Source organism: Paroedura picta, chromosome 9 (genome assembly GCF_049243985.1).
Source record: "Paroedura picta isolate Pp20150507F chromosome 9, Ppicta_v3.0, whole genome shotgun sequence".
Classification (NCBI taxonomy): domain Eukaryota; kingdom Metazoa; phylum Chordata; class Lepidosauria; order Squamata; family Gekkonidae; genus Paroedura; species Paroedura picta.
The window spans coordinates 78459932-78477230 of NC_135377.1; positions in this window are offsets into that span (position 1 = coordinate 78459932).

The following is a 17299-nucleotide window of genomic DNA, read 5'->3' on the forward strand; positions in this document are numbered from 1 at the left end:
CACAGGCCATCTAGTCCAACCCCCTGCTCAACGCAGGACTAGCCCTAAGCATCCTAAAGCATCCAAGAAAAGTGTGTATCCAACCTTTGCTTGAAGACTGCCAGTGAGGGGGAGCTCACCACCTCCTTAGGCAGCCTATTCCACTGCTGAACTACTCTGTGAACATTTTTCTCCTGATATCTAGCCTATATCATTGTACATGTCAGGCAGGAGAATGCAGAGCAGCCGAGGCAAAGGCGTCCCTGGCCAGCCCATGCAGAGAGACGAATATGCATATGAACGCCTGCCACACGTTAAAAACTTTAGGCAACAGAAACTGCAACACTGGCGCTCCATGCTTACCTGAGGTTAAGGGAGTAGGGTAGAGGAGAATGGCTTGATCCAGGGCAGGATTGGGAAGAAGTTCAGGGTGACCATCTCCGCCCCTGGAAACCTCTCCAGTGCGGCGTGAATCATCGGGCAAGACTTTGAAGTGGAGGGTCCCTCATCAGGACCATCTGGCTGCTGCTGGCTGCTCTCCTCCATTGCAGGCTTCCTCTTGGTCAATGTCAGACTCCGAGCAACCCTTTGAGGACTCCTGTCACCATCACCCTCTCCATAGATCCCCCGTAAGGGTGTCAAGGTAGGTAACTGGAGTGGCTCCAGATCCCTGGTTGTGGACCACGCAGTAAAAGTATTCCTGCCACATTGTTTTGGTTTTGACAAGGCCCTCCAGGCCTGTCCTACTGTGGCCCAGAGCCCCCATCCTCACGGCCACCTGTTTGAACATGTTCAGGGCATTCTGTGCCTTCTCCTCCGTGAAGATAGCAAGGAGGTCTCTGACAGCAGCAGCCCACCATGTTGGTCCCCGGCCACTAGAAAGTGGGGGCATGGAGGATACCTGGGAGGTCAATGGCTGTGAAGAAGGCTGAAATCTGGAATCCATCTCGTCCTCAACACAGAAAGCAGAAAATGACCGGCCACATGAGCCGCTTTGGTATTTTATACTTCCCACCTCACTCCCCCAGGTTTATTCTCGACTCCTGGTTGGATTGAGAACATAATACTGACCAACAGGCAAGAGTTGGTGGATGAGGTGAAGGAGGTGGGGACCCTAGGGGGAAGTGACCATGTCCTCATAGAATTCCTTTTGAGATGGGGAGCCAAGGAAGCTTGTAGCCAGACGCGGATGTTGGATTTTTGTAGGGCAAACTTCAATAAACTCAGAGACATGATGAGTGTCATACCATGGACGAGAATGCTGGAAGGGAAGGGAGCATGTGAAGGGTGGGCGCTACTCAAACAGGAGCTATTGCATGCTCAATCAATGACTATCCCAGAAAGACGAAAACACTGCAGGAGCTCTAAGAAGCCTATTTGGATGAACAGAGAACTTCAAGAGGAACTAAGAAAGAAAAGGAAAATGTTCAGGAAATGGAGGGAAGCTCTAAAGAAGAGTACCTACAGGTTACTAGGCACTGTAGATCAATCATCAGAAAGGCCAAAGCTGAGAGTGAGCTAAGATTGGCCAGGGAAGCCCACTGTAACATGAAAAGATTTTTCAGTTATTTGAGGAGCAAACGTAAAGCTGTTGGGTGCGGATGGACAAACTCTAACGGAGGATGCAGAGAAAGCAGAAAGGCTCAGCGCCTATTTTACATCTGTTTTTTCCCACAGGTCAAAGGGTTTAGGCACATCTAGAGATGGCAGTAGCCAAGAGATAGTGTCTGGGTGGCAGGTTGACATGGACAGAGAGATTGTTGAGAGGCATTTAGCTGCACTTGATGAGTTCAAATCCCCTGGGCCAGATGAAATGCACCCGAGAGTGCTCAAAGAACTTTCTGGAGAACTTGCAGAACCCTTGTCCATCATCCTCGGGACCTCTTTAAGGACTGCAGATGTCCCAGAGGACTGGAAGAGAGCAAACGTTATTCCGATCTTCAAAAAAGGGAGGAAGGATGACCCGGGAAACTACAGACCAGTGAGTCTGACCTCTGTTGTGGGGAAGATAATGGAGCAGATATTAAAGGGAGCGATCTGCAGACATCTGGAGGACAATTTGGTGATCCAAGGAAGTCAGCATGGATTTGTCTCCAACAGGTCCTGCCAGACCAACCTGGTTTCCTTTTCTGACCAAGTAACAGGTTTGCTGGATCGTGAAAATTCGGTTGATGTCATTTATTTGGATTTTAGTAAAGCTTTTGATAAGGTTCCCCATGATGTTCTGATGGATAAATTGAAGGACTGAAATCTGGATTTTCAGATAGTTAGGTGGATAGGGAATTGGTTAGAGAACCGCACTTAAAGAGGCGTTGTCAATGGTGTTTCATCAGACTGGAGAGAGCGGGGTACCTCAGGGCTCGGTGCTCGGTGCTCGGTCTGGTACTTTTTAACATATTTATTGATGATCTAGATGAGGGGGTGGAGGGACTACTCATCAAGTTTGCAGATGACACCAAATTGGAAGGACTGGCAAATACTCCGGAAGATAGAGACAGAGTTCAACGAGATCTGAACACAATGGAAAAATGGGCAAATGAGAACAAGATGCAATTTAATAAAGGTAAGTGTAAAGTTCTGCATCTGGGTCAGAAAAATGAAAAGCATGCCTACTGGATGGGGGATACGCTTCTAGGTAACACTGTGTGTGAATGAGACTTTGGGGTACTTGTGAATTGTAAACTAAACATGAGCAGGCAGTGTGATGCAGCGGTAAAAAAGGTAAATGCCATTTGGGGCTGTATCAACAGGGGCATCACATCAAAGTCACAAGATGTCATAGTCCCATTGTATACGGCACTGGTCAGACCACACCTGGAGTACTGTGTGCAGTTCTGGAGGCCTCACTTCAAGAACGAGGTGGATAAAAATGAAAGGGTACAGAGGAGAGCGACGAGGATGATCTGGGGTCAAGGGACCAAGCCCTATGAAGATAGGTTGAGGGACTTGGGAATGTTCAGCCTGCAGAAAAGGAGGTTGAGAGGGGACATGATAGCCCTCTTTAAGTATTTGAAAGGTTGTCACTTGGAGGAGGGCTGGATGCTGTTCCCGTTGGCTGCATAGTAAAGGTCAGGCAGTAATGGGTTTAAACTACAAGTACAACGATATAGGCTAGATTTCAGGAAAAAATTTTCACAGTCAGAGTAGTTCAGCAGTGGAATAGGCTGCCTAAGGAGGTGGTGAGCTCCCCCTCACTGGCAGTCTTCAAGCAAAGTTTGGATACACACTTTTCTTGGATGCTTTAGGATGCTTTGGGCTGATCCTGCGTTGAGCAGGGGGTTGGACTAGATGATCTGAATGGCCCCTTCCAACTCTATGAGTCTATGAGTCTATGAGTCTATGAGTCTATGATTCTATAGCTGGCCACATAGATTGGCCAGACGGGATCACGAGTCTACTTGAATTCTTACCAGCAACATTTCTTTTGTCCGTGAAGCATTCAGCCGCCGCCATTAACTAAAATGGCATATGAGCCACCCCAGAATGGTTAGCTAGCAAGGATGCAGCAACACTCTAGGAACCTTGTTTCTGTAACATAATGTGCCCATTTGAGGACGTCAAAGCACCAACAATTTTTTTGCGAAAAGATTGTAAGGGGGTGTACTGCTGATCACCAACAACCTTATAATTTCACCAAACTGTAATAAATTTTAATCCTAATTTTTGGAAATACGAACATTTGAGATGTGCGCTTTGTGTCATGTTACTGAAAATGAGATGCTTATGTGCATTGCTAGCCTCGCCTACAAGCGTGTTCACCTATGCGTTGCTCTGCTCACACCGCCAACTTCCTGTTCCCGGGAGCAAGGGAGAGGGTGGTGGGCACAAGGCCGGGACAAAGCAAAGCATGCATTTCTCCATCCATACATTCCTGCTGCTGGTCGCCTGCTGGTTGTTTGCCGCTGGATCACACATTTTAGAATGGTGAATCTACTTTTTGCAATTCCCAACGTCACGAGTTAAAATGGAGGAAATCACAAACCGGCTGCTGGCTGGCCTCTGGATGTAGGCGACGTCATGTGGGGGGGCTGGATTAAGCCGCCTACATTCAGCAAACATGACACTACATTTCCCTTTTCTCTTCCCAAAGGAGGCTCAAAGTGACTTACAATTGCCTTTCCATCTCCTTACAGCAGGCACCTTGCAAGGCAGGTGGGGCGGAGGGAGTCCTGAGAGAGAAACGGTGGCTGGCCCAAGCTCACCCAGCAGGCCTCACGTGTCTGTTAGTGAGGCCAGGCCCCTGGATGGGGTCCGGGGATCCCCCGCTTTTACAGCTCATCTCCCGGCCATTTTGGAGAGGGGCCCCCATTACTGTCAGGATTGTAGAATCTCTGTCATAAATTAGCTTGAGTTCCTCCATGTCAGTTATATTGTTTTATATTGCTTGGCGCCTGGTTGCTCCAGGTCCTGTATTCTGGCTAGCCATAAAAGTGAATAGTTTGTTTTGGTAACCTTATCACATGTTGTGGCCTCTCGCCTGAGCCTGGGTTTGTTGTCACCTCCCCAAGGCCATGAGAATGTATTTCTGTTTTTCTTACACATGTGTCTTTTCTCTGGCTCCCCTCCCCTGGGAACTGTCAAGTTTTGAGCGGGAGAATTGTATTGATAAGCAGAAGCAAATCTGTACTCTAGTCAGATTTGACTTCTCAGTCCTTAGCGTGTAGTACTTTCCAATAAAGCTTTCTTTAATTAAAAAGCCTGTTGAGAGTTCTCTTCACGTTTGACAATTACACTCTCCCCATCCCGAATCTGACCTACTCTCCGCTCCATCCCTAGGGTCCCCAGGGATTTCCCAACCCATAGTGGGTAACCTTGTGAGTCTCAAAGAGTTTGCAATCACCTTCCCTTTTCTCACAGGCACCTTGTGAGGCAGGTGGGGTTTAGAGACTTCAGAGAGAAAAGCGACTGGCCCACGGTCACCCAGCAGGCTCCCTGTGGAGGAGGAGGAGGAGGAGGAGGAGGAAGATAAGTGGGGAATCAGACCCGTTTCTCCGGCTTAGTCCCAGTCTTATCCGCTGCACCACGCTGGTTCACTGTCTCAAAGTTATTTCTTTTACTTGCTCCTTTGGTCTATATTTAGGCCAGTATTTAATCAATGGGGAACAAGTTTGAACACACAGTTCCCGGGAGCCAGTCTTTCCTTCACAGCCCTTCTTACGCACTGTTGTTTTGTTCATTGCAGCCACATGCGAAAGCAGCTTGGGGTCCATACACCTACTCATGTCCCACTTCTGTTCCAGCAAGTTGTAGCAACAGATTTTCAGCTAATCTGGCCCTGCCTGTCCTCTTCTTTTCATTTATGTTCTGTTTACCAGGCTTAATTTCATGGCTTGAAACGTATAGACCTGACTGGCATGATGGTGTTATTCCGTTTCTCTGAGCAGATGCCTGAAATCACTGTCAGACAAGAGATGGGCTCTGCCTCATTGTGCACTCCTTATCCTGCCAGTCCTCTTGAAATACGCTATTAGCGCTGAGTGCGAAAGAATGCAGCGGGGGGGGGGGGGCTTTTGCTGTTTGTGCCCCTGCCGGTTCTCTGGCTCTGTGTTCTCCAGGCAGAGGAGTTCTGAATTGCCAATAGGCCACTGTAATCCCCTGTAATGACCACTTTGCCAATAACAGAGTATGTTGAGATTGTGGGGGAATACCAAAAATATCTGTGATTTTCCCCATCTGAAGCAGGAATCAGATATTTGGATCAAACTTCTGAATGCTCTGATTGGATCTGCCAAATGCTCATCTGTCATCGACCAGAGCCCCAGCTTTCTGGGTTCTGGACCCCGTCTGGTCGAATGAGCTCCCAGATGACATCAGGGCTCTGCTGGAGCTAAAACAATTCCACAGGACCTGCAAAAAGGAACTCTTCCACCAGGTTTTTGGTCGAGCCAAAGAAACAAATCACCAACCAAAGCCCAGAGGCCCCTCCCACCACCCTTTGCACAAGTTAGTAAAATGCAGTATAGATCTCAATTCTGTCAGGTGGGTCGATAACTGGTTGACAGATTGTACCCAAAGGGAACCTGCTAATGGTTCAGCATCCTCTTGGAGAAGAGTGACAAGTGGAGTGCCCCAGGGATCTGTCCTGGGGCCTGTGTTGGTCAATAATTAATTAATTATTGGTAAATAATTAATTAATATACCGCCCTCCCCAGAGGCTCAGGGCAGTTTACATAAAACATACAAACAATACGTGAAACAATCCATAACATATAAATAATCGTAACAATAATACCAATAGCTTATAATTGCAACAGGACAAACAATGCAACAGTGCAAACAGGTGCAGAGCACATTGATGGGGTTCTGGGAAGGAGGGGGCAGGGGCCCTGCAGATGTTGTGGGTTAAGCCTGGCCTCAGCCTTTTGCAGGCCCTGTGTTTTAGCTCCATCAGGGCCCTGATCTCTTCCGGGAGCTCGTTCCACCAGGTGGGGGCCAGGACAGAGGATGCTGTGGCCCTGGTTGAGGCCAGGTCGAGGCCATCTTTAGGGCCAGGGACCATTCGCCGGTTGCTGGTGGTAGAGCGTAAAGCTCTTTGAGGAGCATAGGCAGGGAGGCGGTCCCTCAGGTACACAGGGCCCTGACCGCTTATGGCCTTGAAGGTCTGATTTAGCCTAATCCTGAATTCAACTGGCAACCACTGCAGTTGATGGAGAATGGGCCGAATGTGGGACCTCCATGGTGTTGTTGTGTGGATCCTGGCCGCTGCATTTTGGACCAGCTGTAGATTCCGGGTCATTTTTAATTTAAGTATATAAATATATATATATTTATAAATGATTTGGATGAGGGATTAGAGAAGGTACTTATTACATTTCCATATGATACTAAACTGGGAGGGGTAGCAAACACAAGTGAAGACAGAATCAGAATACAGGATGATATTGATAAGCTCGAGAAGTGGGATAAACCGAATGAAATAAAATTTGATCGGGACAAATATAAAGTTCTGCATTTAGGTAGGAAAAACCAAATACACCAATATAAGATGGGGGAGACTTGGCACTAGCAAGTGCGAAAAGGATCTAGGAGTCTTAGTAGACCATACATTGAACATGAGTCAGCAGTGTGACTCAATGGCTAAAAAGGCAAATGGGATTTTGGGCTGTATCAAACGGAGTATTGTGTCCAGATCACGGGAGGTGATGGTATCGCTTTACTCTGCTCTGGTTCGGCCTCACTTGGAGTCCTGTGTTCAGTTTTGGGCACCCCAGTCGAAGAGGGATGTAGACAACCTGGAATGTGTCCAGAGGAAGGCAAAAAAAATAGTGAGGGGTTTGGAGTAGGGTTGGGCAATTCGGCTGCCAAAGCGCCGCCCTTCCCCCCCACACACCGCAGCACTGGCTGCATAGTGCAGGGGGTTGGAGTAGATGATCCAGGAGGTCCCTTCCAACTCTTTATTAATTCTTTTTATATATAGCCCTGCAGCCAGATAAAAAACACTGTAGCAAAAAACACTGTTCAGCAGAAATTACATGTTCTGGGAACAGATGCAAAAAATTACAATATTTAAAATTCCATGCTTGTCAGGTACATTATAAAAAATTACATAGTAAAATTCCTGTAAAATACTTTTAATTATGCTTTAGTTGTTTTTCCCGTGTGCTATGCACATGAGCACAATATTTGGTAGCCTGTTTAATAATTATAGAATCATAGAACCATAGAATTGGAAGGGACCTCATGGGTCATGTAGTCCTACCCCCTGCACTATGCAGGACACTCACATCCCTATCGCTCATCTACTGTAACCTGCCACCCCTTTGCCTTCACAGAATCAGCCTCTCTGTCAGATGGCTAACCAGCCTCTATTTAAAAATTTCCAAAGATGGAGAACCCACCACCTCCCGAGGAAGTCTGTTCCACTGAGAAACCGCTCTAACTGTCAGGAACTTCTTCCGGATGTTTAGATGGAATTTCTTTTGAATTATTTATATCCCATTTGTTCTGGTCTGTCCCTCTGGGGCAAGAGAGAACAATTCTGCTCCATCCTCCATATGGCTCCCTTTTAAATACTTGAAGATGGCGATCAGTTCCCCTCTCAGTCCTCTCCTCTCTAGCAGACCAAGCTCCCCCAACCTTCCCTCATACGTCTTGGTCTCCAAACCCCTCACCATCTTTGTTGCCCTCCTCTAGACATGTTCTAGTTTGTCAACATCCCTCTTCAACTGGGGGGCCCAAAACTGAACACAGTACTCCAAGTGAGGCCGAACCAGAGCAGAGTAAAGCGGTACCATCACCTCCCGTGATCTGGACACAATACTCCGTTTGATACAGCCCCAAATCCCATTTGCCTTTTTAGCCACTGAGTTACACTGCTGACTCCTGTTCAATGTATAGTCTACTAAGACTCCTAGATCCTTTTCGCACATGCTACTGCCAAGACAAGTCTCCCCCATCTTATATTGGTGTGTTTGGGTTTTCCTACCTAAATGCAGGACTTTACATTTGTCCCTATTGAACTTCATTTTATTCAGTTTAGCCCACTTCTCGAGCCTATCAAGATCATCCTGTATTCTGTTGCTGTCTTTTGTTGTCTTTGCTACCCCTCCCTGTTTAGCATCACCTGCAAATTTAATAAGTATCCCCTCTAATCCCTCATCCAAATCATTTATAAATATGTTGAACAACACAGGCCCCAGGACAGATCCTTGGGGTACTCCACTTGTCACTCTTTTCCAAGAAGATGCTGAACCATTAACAAGTACCCCCTGGGTATGATTTGTCAACCAGTTATTGATCCACCTGACAGAATTAGGATCCATACCGCATTTTACCATCATGTGAACAAGAATATCATGTGGAACCTTATCAAAAGCTTTACTGAAATCCAAATAAACTATGTCCACGGCATTCCCCTGATCCAGCAAGGTATTCACTTTCTCGAAAAAAGAGATAAGGTTGGTCTGACATGACTTGTTCTTGCAAAACCCATGCTGAGTCTTAGAAATCACAACTCTCATGGACCTAATATGGACCTTACTTTCCTCAAGAGAAATATAATTTTTCTTTTGTCTGAGCTATTGGAAAAATCCCCGAGTAATGGGAGTATAAATTTATTTCTTGCAGGCTTGAAAGCAGCACACCATAAGAGCACATGTTTTTTTTGACTCTATCTCCCCAGAATTACAGGGGCAGAGTCTTTCGGCTACTGGTGTTTCGTGAAGCGACCCACCAGCATAGCAGAAGGTAACGCGGAGCATCTAGCCAGTGTGAAAGCTCTCCTAGAGTGTTTTGTTTCTGAACAGGAGAGAGAGTCCACAGAGGCTGGAAAATAAATGGAACTTGGTGGTGCGCCATACCTAGGGGAGCCGGAAAGGTCAGATCGACCCTCTGAGGCCTCAATCCTTTGTTGCCAATTTTTGCCTGATCCTATCCTATTCCAAGTAGTGAAAGTGAGGAGAAGCCTAATCTTATAATTTCCTTCTCAGTGGCCAAAAGCCGCCGGGATTTAAAATTGTCACAGAGGATTGAAAGAAGTAAGCCAGCTGTACCCCAGGGTGCCTTTAACCATAAAGAAATGGATGAAGTAACTGCTTTAGCTTAATTTTGGTAGACCTGTCACTAAACATATCCAGGAATTCAGAACACTGTTTGGAACCTGAAGTAACACTCTGAGAAATTTTGTTTGCACCCGCTCAAGTGGGGCAAAGCAAGAGGTTGGTGGGCTTAAAATGGTCCCATAAACCACTTGAGCTATTCTCTTAGTTTGAAAGCGTTTGAGCGCTGCTGGAACAAAATAGGCTCCATTGGAGCGGAGAAATTTAAGCATATTGAGCGCACTTCTTTCCCTTATGTTCACAAGCTGTCTGCAGTGTTCATACCTTGATCTTGAAACCTGAAAAGTAACTCCCAGGTATTTGAAGGACTTCACCTGTTCTAACCTCTTTCCAGCTAAACGCCAGGTCCCTTCCAACTCAATTATTCCATGTTTCTTTGATTCAAAAGAAAAGGAATCATAGTCCAATAAGAACTGAGTTGCTGTGCGTTAAATGACAAATGTTAATTATAAACTGCTATATTTCAGTACAAATTCTCATGGTTAAAGATGTAACCATGACCAAGTCCTATAAGGAAAGGCCTATTAAGTCAAGATGTTTATTGTACCACAGTGGTCCAGAACCCCCGGTCCGGAAACGGGTCCCGGTCCGTGGATCAGTCGGTACCGGGCCGTGGCTCCTCCTCGTCCTCCTCCCCGGCTGCCGCATCAGGGGCTGCCCTGCCACTCTGCCGCTGGCTCCCCTTTGGTGCTCTCCAGCAGCTGCCATGGCTGGGGCTCCCCTTCGGCGTGGCACTGCGCAGCTACTGCTGGCAGTGCCTCCCAGCGAGCGGCGGGAAGTCAGTGGTGCCGGTGGGAAAGCAAGTGGAGCAGGGGCTCAGGCGACAGCAGCAACGTCCCTCGGTAAAAGACTACCCCCCCAGGGCCTCGGTAAAATTGTCAAGCATTACCGGTCCCCGGTGATAAAAAGTTTGGGGACCACTGTTGTACTGTATTGTTTAATGAAAGATTCCACTGCAAACCACTCTGAGCCGAAAGGGAGGGCAGTATATTCTTATCCATGGTTCATATATATATTTGCGAAACAGCCTGGGAAGTAGAACACGTCCGGCTGTCCAAGTTGGAATAGGGCCAATCAGGGTGTAGCTGGCTTCACCTTGATTAGCCCTGCCCCTGCAGCTCCCACCCTCTGTCCCTGGACTCTAGCATCTTTGCTCTCAGACGTGCCTCTGTGCCTGGAGCCAGCAGCAGGTTAGGGGAGAGGGCCCTGGGCAAAGGGTCATGGTGGTGGGCCTGCTAACAAGGGCCTCTTGGCCTGCTAAGCAGGGCCTGCTAACGAGGGCCTCCCAGCCTACTGACTGCCTGCTAAGGAGCTCTGTCCCGGGCCTGCTAACGAGCTGGCCAGCTCCCGCCCGCCCCACTTGATCCGGCTGTGAGCTGCTGCCCAAAGCCACCTTAAGCTGCCTGGCCAGGGGCCAGGGGAGGGAACCCTTTCAAGCCCCATTCTTAGGAACGGGCTTTGAAGCTAGTAAATATAATAAAAATAAATGAAATACAGAGTTAAGCACAATGCCCACCAGAGATTCAAAGCCACCTTACATGGGGAATGATTAGCATCTCATCCAGAGCTACATGTTTTTGAATAAAGAAACATTTACAAAGACGCCAATTGCAGACGTGGCACACAACACAATTTAATCTGGAAATCTGAAATTTGGAAAATCTTGTTGTTCCAGAAACCACATCCTTTCTTCTATACAGGTGACTAAAGCACAATAGTCTGTTGTTGGCCAACAAACTAGTTACACAAATAAATTAGGGATAGGCTGTGTTTCAGTGGGAGAGCCTCTGCTTGGCCTGCAGAAAGTCCAAGGTTCAATCCCCAGCATCTCCAGTGAAAAGGAGCAGGTAGGAGGTGATGTGGAAGACTTTGGCCTGAGATCCTGGAGAGCTGCTGCCAGTCTGAGTAGAGAATACCAAGCTTGATAGATGGTGAAAGGGGCCGAGGGGTCTGCAGTCTGAACCTCCAGAGCCAAATGGGCATCAGCGCTGAACCAACTGTGGCTCTTTTGAAAAGAAAAGAAAATCTGTCATGTTAATGTGTGTTGGAGGGACAGGTAAGATTCCCAGTAGGTCAAGGGAATGGCAGGCAAAAATGTTAATGGGATTTTAGGGCTTCCTAGAGATCATTTAAAGCAGGGGTTCCCGACCTTGCTGAGCCTGTGGCACCTCTGGAATTTCAATACTGCATGGTGGGTGCAGCCCCAAAATGGGTGCCGGATAATAGCTCTCAACGAAGGCAGAGCCAGGAGAACGGCTGCTGCAACTTGCACTGAGTCATCCAATTAGGGTCCTTTTGTGGTGGTGGCAGCTACTGCCAAGGTAACATTTTCACATATCTGAGAAGCCAATCAGATTTCCGGTACTTAGCAAAAGCTCCACCTGGGCCCACTCCTCTTCTCAAAACCCTAGGCTGGCACCAGGTGAGGGACCCCTGACTGGAAGAAAAGGGAAAGAACAAGAACAGCCACCTGAAATCCAAGAGCAAGCACACACGTTTCTGTCAGTACACTGTAACAGTTGTGCAGTCTGCCCCAGTTGTATATTTGTAATGTTAAGTTGTACATTTTCAGTTCTGGATATGGGCTTCCTTCTACTGGCTCTTAGTTGATTTCTGCCTCTGAATGTTGACCAAGTTTGGTCCCTGCATTAAGCAAGGTTTGTGGCATCTGCTTTCTTTGCTCACAACCCGCCCCCCACTTGAACCTTTGTGAGCATCAGCAGGAGTGGGGCTGCAATGAGGATGGCACCTACCACTGGGGCTGCAGGAGAAGAGCTTGGGCGTGACCGAACTGCATTGGAAAAGACTTCCCCCCATAAACCTTCATTTGTGTTTGCCTGCAGAACCAGTCCTGCATAGAGTTAATCCTCTGATTGGTTGATGCAGGAGGGAGGTGTTTCGGGAGCTAGAGGGAAGAACCTGCTGAGGGACAGTTCTCCCAGGGTGCTCTGGAGGGACCGGCTGAGGGAGGACCCTGGGAGATTATCCGAAACCTAGCTAAGGATAGGGATTACCCTCTGGGACAGGATGATCCTTAGTTCTGTGCTCTAAGAGTGTCAATAAGGGATTCAGGGAAACTATAAAGTTTTCCCAATAGAAGTATTTGAATAGGCATATATTTGTATCTGAATGGGCATATACTGGCAAACCCATAATTTATTTATTTATTTATTTCAATTTTTATACCACCCATTCTTTACAGCTCTGGGCAGTTTACATGGAACATTGTGAAATTTTACATGGAACATTATAATAATTTAATCTATAACATACAGTTTCAATACATCATAACAATCAAGTAACAATTTATAACACAACATAAATAACAACAACCCTGGGGAGATCAAATGTGTTCAGTCATGGAAGGGCGTCTGAGGGGGGCCCAGCAGGTGTTCTCAGTCGGTCGGCCTCAAGCGGATGCCTGATGGAGGAGCTCCTTTTTGCAGGCCCTGCGGAACTGTGGAAGCTGGAGAAGGGCCCTGATCTCCTCAGGGAGCTCGTTCCACCAGGTGGGGGCCAGGACCGAAAAGGCTGTGGCCCTTGTTGAGGTCTGCCATGCTTCTTCTAATCTAATCCTCTTTTATTTAGTTCCTCCCCAGGAGTCTAATAAATTTGATTTACTTATTTGTTGAACTTTACAATGTCTCTTGTGTGTGATGGTTTACTGAGGCAGAGTACGGTTCATGGGTTGTGAGGGAGAACAACTTTGTGCCACTTTCCCCTCAAACAGCAAGGCACAGGTGGGTTAAAAACACCATAAAGCCCTGGAGGGAGAAGATACAAAAAGCCCACCTGCAGAAGAAAGAGGAAGGGAGTTTGAATTCCCCTTATTCAAAAGTTTATGTCCGCCACAATCCCTCTCCCTCACAAAAATAAAGGTGTCTCAGGCATAAGGACTGAGTGAAGTGACTGGCCCTCTGGGGACCAAGCCCTATGAGGAAAGGCTGAGGGGAAAGTTCAACCTGAAGAAGGCTGAGAGGGGACAAGATTGCTTCCTTTGAAAGGGTGTCACTTAGAGGAGGGCAGGGAAAGGTTCCTTTTGGCAGCAGAAGATAGGACACTCAGTCATGGGTTTAAACTACATGTAAAATGGTATCGGTTATATATGCAAAAAATATTTTCACAATCAGAATAGTTCAGCAGTGGAATGGGCTGCCCAAGGAGGTGGTGAGATCCTCCTCACTGATAGTCTTCAAGCAGCAGCTGGACAGATCCTTCTCCTGGATGCTTTAGGGCTGATCCTGTATTGAGCAGGGGTGGGACTGGATGGCCCCTTCCCACTCTAGGGTTCTATGAGGAAAGATCACTGAAAACATTTTCAGAACCGTGCAAATTCACCCGATGTGTATTCAGAATCATGGAGGAACAGTTGTGATTGTCTATTAAAGTATATTTACAATCTGTGTGGCATTTTTTTTAAAGTCTAAACGTAGTTTTGTATTTTTATTATGAATCCTGATTGCTTGAACCAATTATGAATTCATTTCCTAACCATAACGGAATAAAAGCATTAATTGGGCCTTGTATACTCAAGTGGATTTAATAAGACTGTTGTATTACATGTATCTACAGCCTTTCAAATCAGTTTATTTGTTCCAGGGTAGAAAAAACCATTCAATTCACACCAATTAAAGAAGCCTGTCTTTGGCGATGAACATGATACAAATGCCGGCTCATTAATAAAGCAATGGCATGTAATTAGTGGCAGTAGGAAATCTCAGTTTATTTGGCTGCACTTGTTAGGATGAATGTGCCTCCATGAGATGGGATGATCTGAATGGAAAAAAAATTGAGAGGGAAAAATATTTCAAGACCCAAAGAAACAAATGCCTTATAAGAAGGGGGAGTGCAAGGGAGGTACTTACTTACAGAATGATGTGATTGAGGCATTTGACAAAGGATTCATGGAGATTTCTTTTTTTGGGGGGGGGGGGGGTTAACCAGAGCACAGGACCTCAGTAAATTATAATACCACACAGCCCAACATTCAAAGCAACCATTTTCTCCAGAGAAACAATTCTCTGTAACCTGGAAATCAGTTATAATTCCAGGATGTTTCCAGGCTCCAGCTGGAGGTTGGCAGCCCTTGATCCAGCTGAATTTCCTAGATGTGTCTTTTGCAAAAGGCAATGCCGCTCTCCATTTGGCGTCATTAGCTGGCATGAGCAGCTAGGGGGCTGTGACTTGAAACTAAATTTAGGCCAACGTCTTGTACTCCATGTAGCCCTGAGGAGTGCATGTTGATTTATTAACTTACTTAATTTAGAAAGCTCACCTTTCTTGCTAAGACTTAAGGTGAATTACAAAATTTTTGAAAAAACAAAATCATGTGCCACAAAACATTCAGTGCATAATGCAGTTGGACTAGGATTGCAGAGCAGATGGACACTGGTGGTTACAGCTGCCTAGGCAAAGTATAGTGGCATGACAATGGTAGAAGACAATGCAGTCAGAAGAAGATGATACCCAGAATAATCACTGTAGTGGATTCCATCACAAGGGAGTTCTCCCTGGCTGTTCTGTTGTATCAGTGCTCTATTCCCTTTATACATGCACTCTTGAACATTTCCATTTTGCATAGTCTGTGGAGTGTGGGAACTTTTCTGGCCTCCACAAGGTGCGACCAACTACTGATGACGTACATGAATGGGCGCTTGCCAATTCTATCTGGGTTTGCTCCCCCCCCCAGGGGCTGGTTTCTCCTTCCATCTCAGAGTGGCAATAGTTTGTTGAAATGGCCATCAGGGCAACAGAGTGACGTTACTTCTGGGGAGACCTTCAAGTGAGGCCAGTCTTTTCTAGGAATCACTAAAAGCTCGGTGGCAATTTCTACACAAGCAAAATGTTTCTGGACAGCCTTTGTTTGTTGGTGGCATATAGAGCCCCCTCCACATGATGCTGCCAACAACCCAAAGCTGTCCAGTAGCTGGGTTGCAATTTGGCCATTTTTAACTCATGATTTTGGGAACTGAGAAAACTGGATTTGCCACCCTAAATTGCACTGGTGAGCAACCATTGAGCAACCAGGGATAAGACTGTATGGAGGAGAATGCTCGCAATAGTCTGGCAAGCTATGTCCAACCCTCGCTCCTGCCTCCCTCTCCCATGTCCCTAGCCATGGAATTCTTTTTTAAATGGTGCCATACGAGCAGCAATGCATATGGATGGGAAGGAAGAATGTAGAAAAGGAAGGTCAAAGAGGGAAGGAGGGATGGGAGTGAGAAAACAGGGCAAGGGGTGGGTGAAGGCAGAAAGAAAGGAAGGGAGAAAGATAGAAAGGCCTAAAGACAGGAAGGGCTAAAGACAGCAAGTGAGAGAGAGAGAGAGAGAGAGAGAGAGAGAGGCAGGAAGTAGATAGAGAATTAGAGGAAGTCAGGAAGGAAGGAAGGAAGGAAGGAAGGAAGGAAGGCAGGCACGCAGGGAGGTAGGTGGAATGGAATGGAATGGGAGGGGGGAAGGAGGGTGGTGCGTGAAGGGTCCACGGGGAGGGGGAGTAGTTGCAAGGGGGGCCAGTTGGGAGGGGGGTGGCAGGGGAAGATCGTAGGGTAGAGAGGAGAGGGTGCGTAGGCGTTTGGGGTGAGGGAAGCGGCCTCGGATGGGGGGGCCACTCGTGGGAGGCGGGAGGTGGAAGAGGGCGGTGGGTGGGTAGCTGGGTGTGTGGGGTGGGTGAATGTGCGGTGCGGGGGGCTGGGAGCATGGGGGATGACTCGTGGGGGTCTGGCCGGCGGAAGCGTGCATTGGGTGGGTGGCTGGGCAGTTGCGGGGTGGGGAAGCGGCGGTGGAGCGTGGTGGTGGTTGGGGGATGGCAGTGGAAGAGCACAGTGTGTGCATGTGTGTGCGCGTGTGCAGGCAGGGGGCAGGCCCTCCTGAAGGGTGAATGTCTGTGTAGGCCGCGCATCGGCTTACCTGCTTTGTAGGCTCCGTGGACGGCAAAGGGACAGGGCGGCAGTGTCAATGACGCAACGTGGCTGTCCCTTTGCTGGAGGTGAAGAGTCCCGGCTGCGGCCTGGCTGCGGCTCGGAAGGAGCGTGATTCCCCCCCTGGCCGCCCACCATGGGCAGCCTGGTGGAGGAGGCAAGGGGGAAAGCCGGCGGCCAGGGGGGATATCATGCCCCTTCTGAGCCGCCCCACCCACCTGCAGCTGTGGGGGGCAGCACAGAATTGGCGACATGGGCACAAGGCAGCTCGGGAGGCGTGACGCGGCTGTCAAGTCGCCAGCTCGGTGGGAAGGGGTGGCTTGTGGCTACCCCCGGGCCAGTTCGTGGCTTCGGCGGCGGGAAAGGAGCAGGGCTAAAGAGAGCCCTGCTCCTTTCCCAGTGGCGAAGCATCTTCTCCCAGTCCCTGCACCCTCCATTCCATGGGTGTCCAAGTGGCCAATCAAGAGCCGCGCTGTGCATGACTCCTGATTGGCCGCTTGGACCTAGAGTGACACTTGGAGGAGCCAATTGGGAGCCGCTTCCCTTCGTAGCTCCCAATTGGCTCCGAGTTTTTATCACGGACTCACCCCGCCCCTTTCTCTGCCCACAATGCCCATACTGCTTTATTTATTCCACTTCGCAGGAATTTTCCCCATGCTTAGATTTTCCCCATGCTTAGAACATGCAGATTTTTTTTTCACTTTAATGGCCATGGAAACATGTACACGTAGCTCCGCCATTTCATGAAATGGTGGAAGCTACATGCTCCATGGAGGAGATAAACATTGCTGGGGACAACTTGAGTCAACTTGTGACCCTCACAGTCGACTTGGCCTGCAAGGCTCT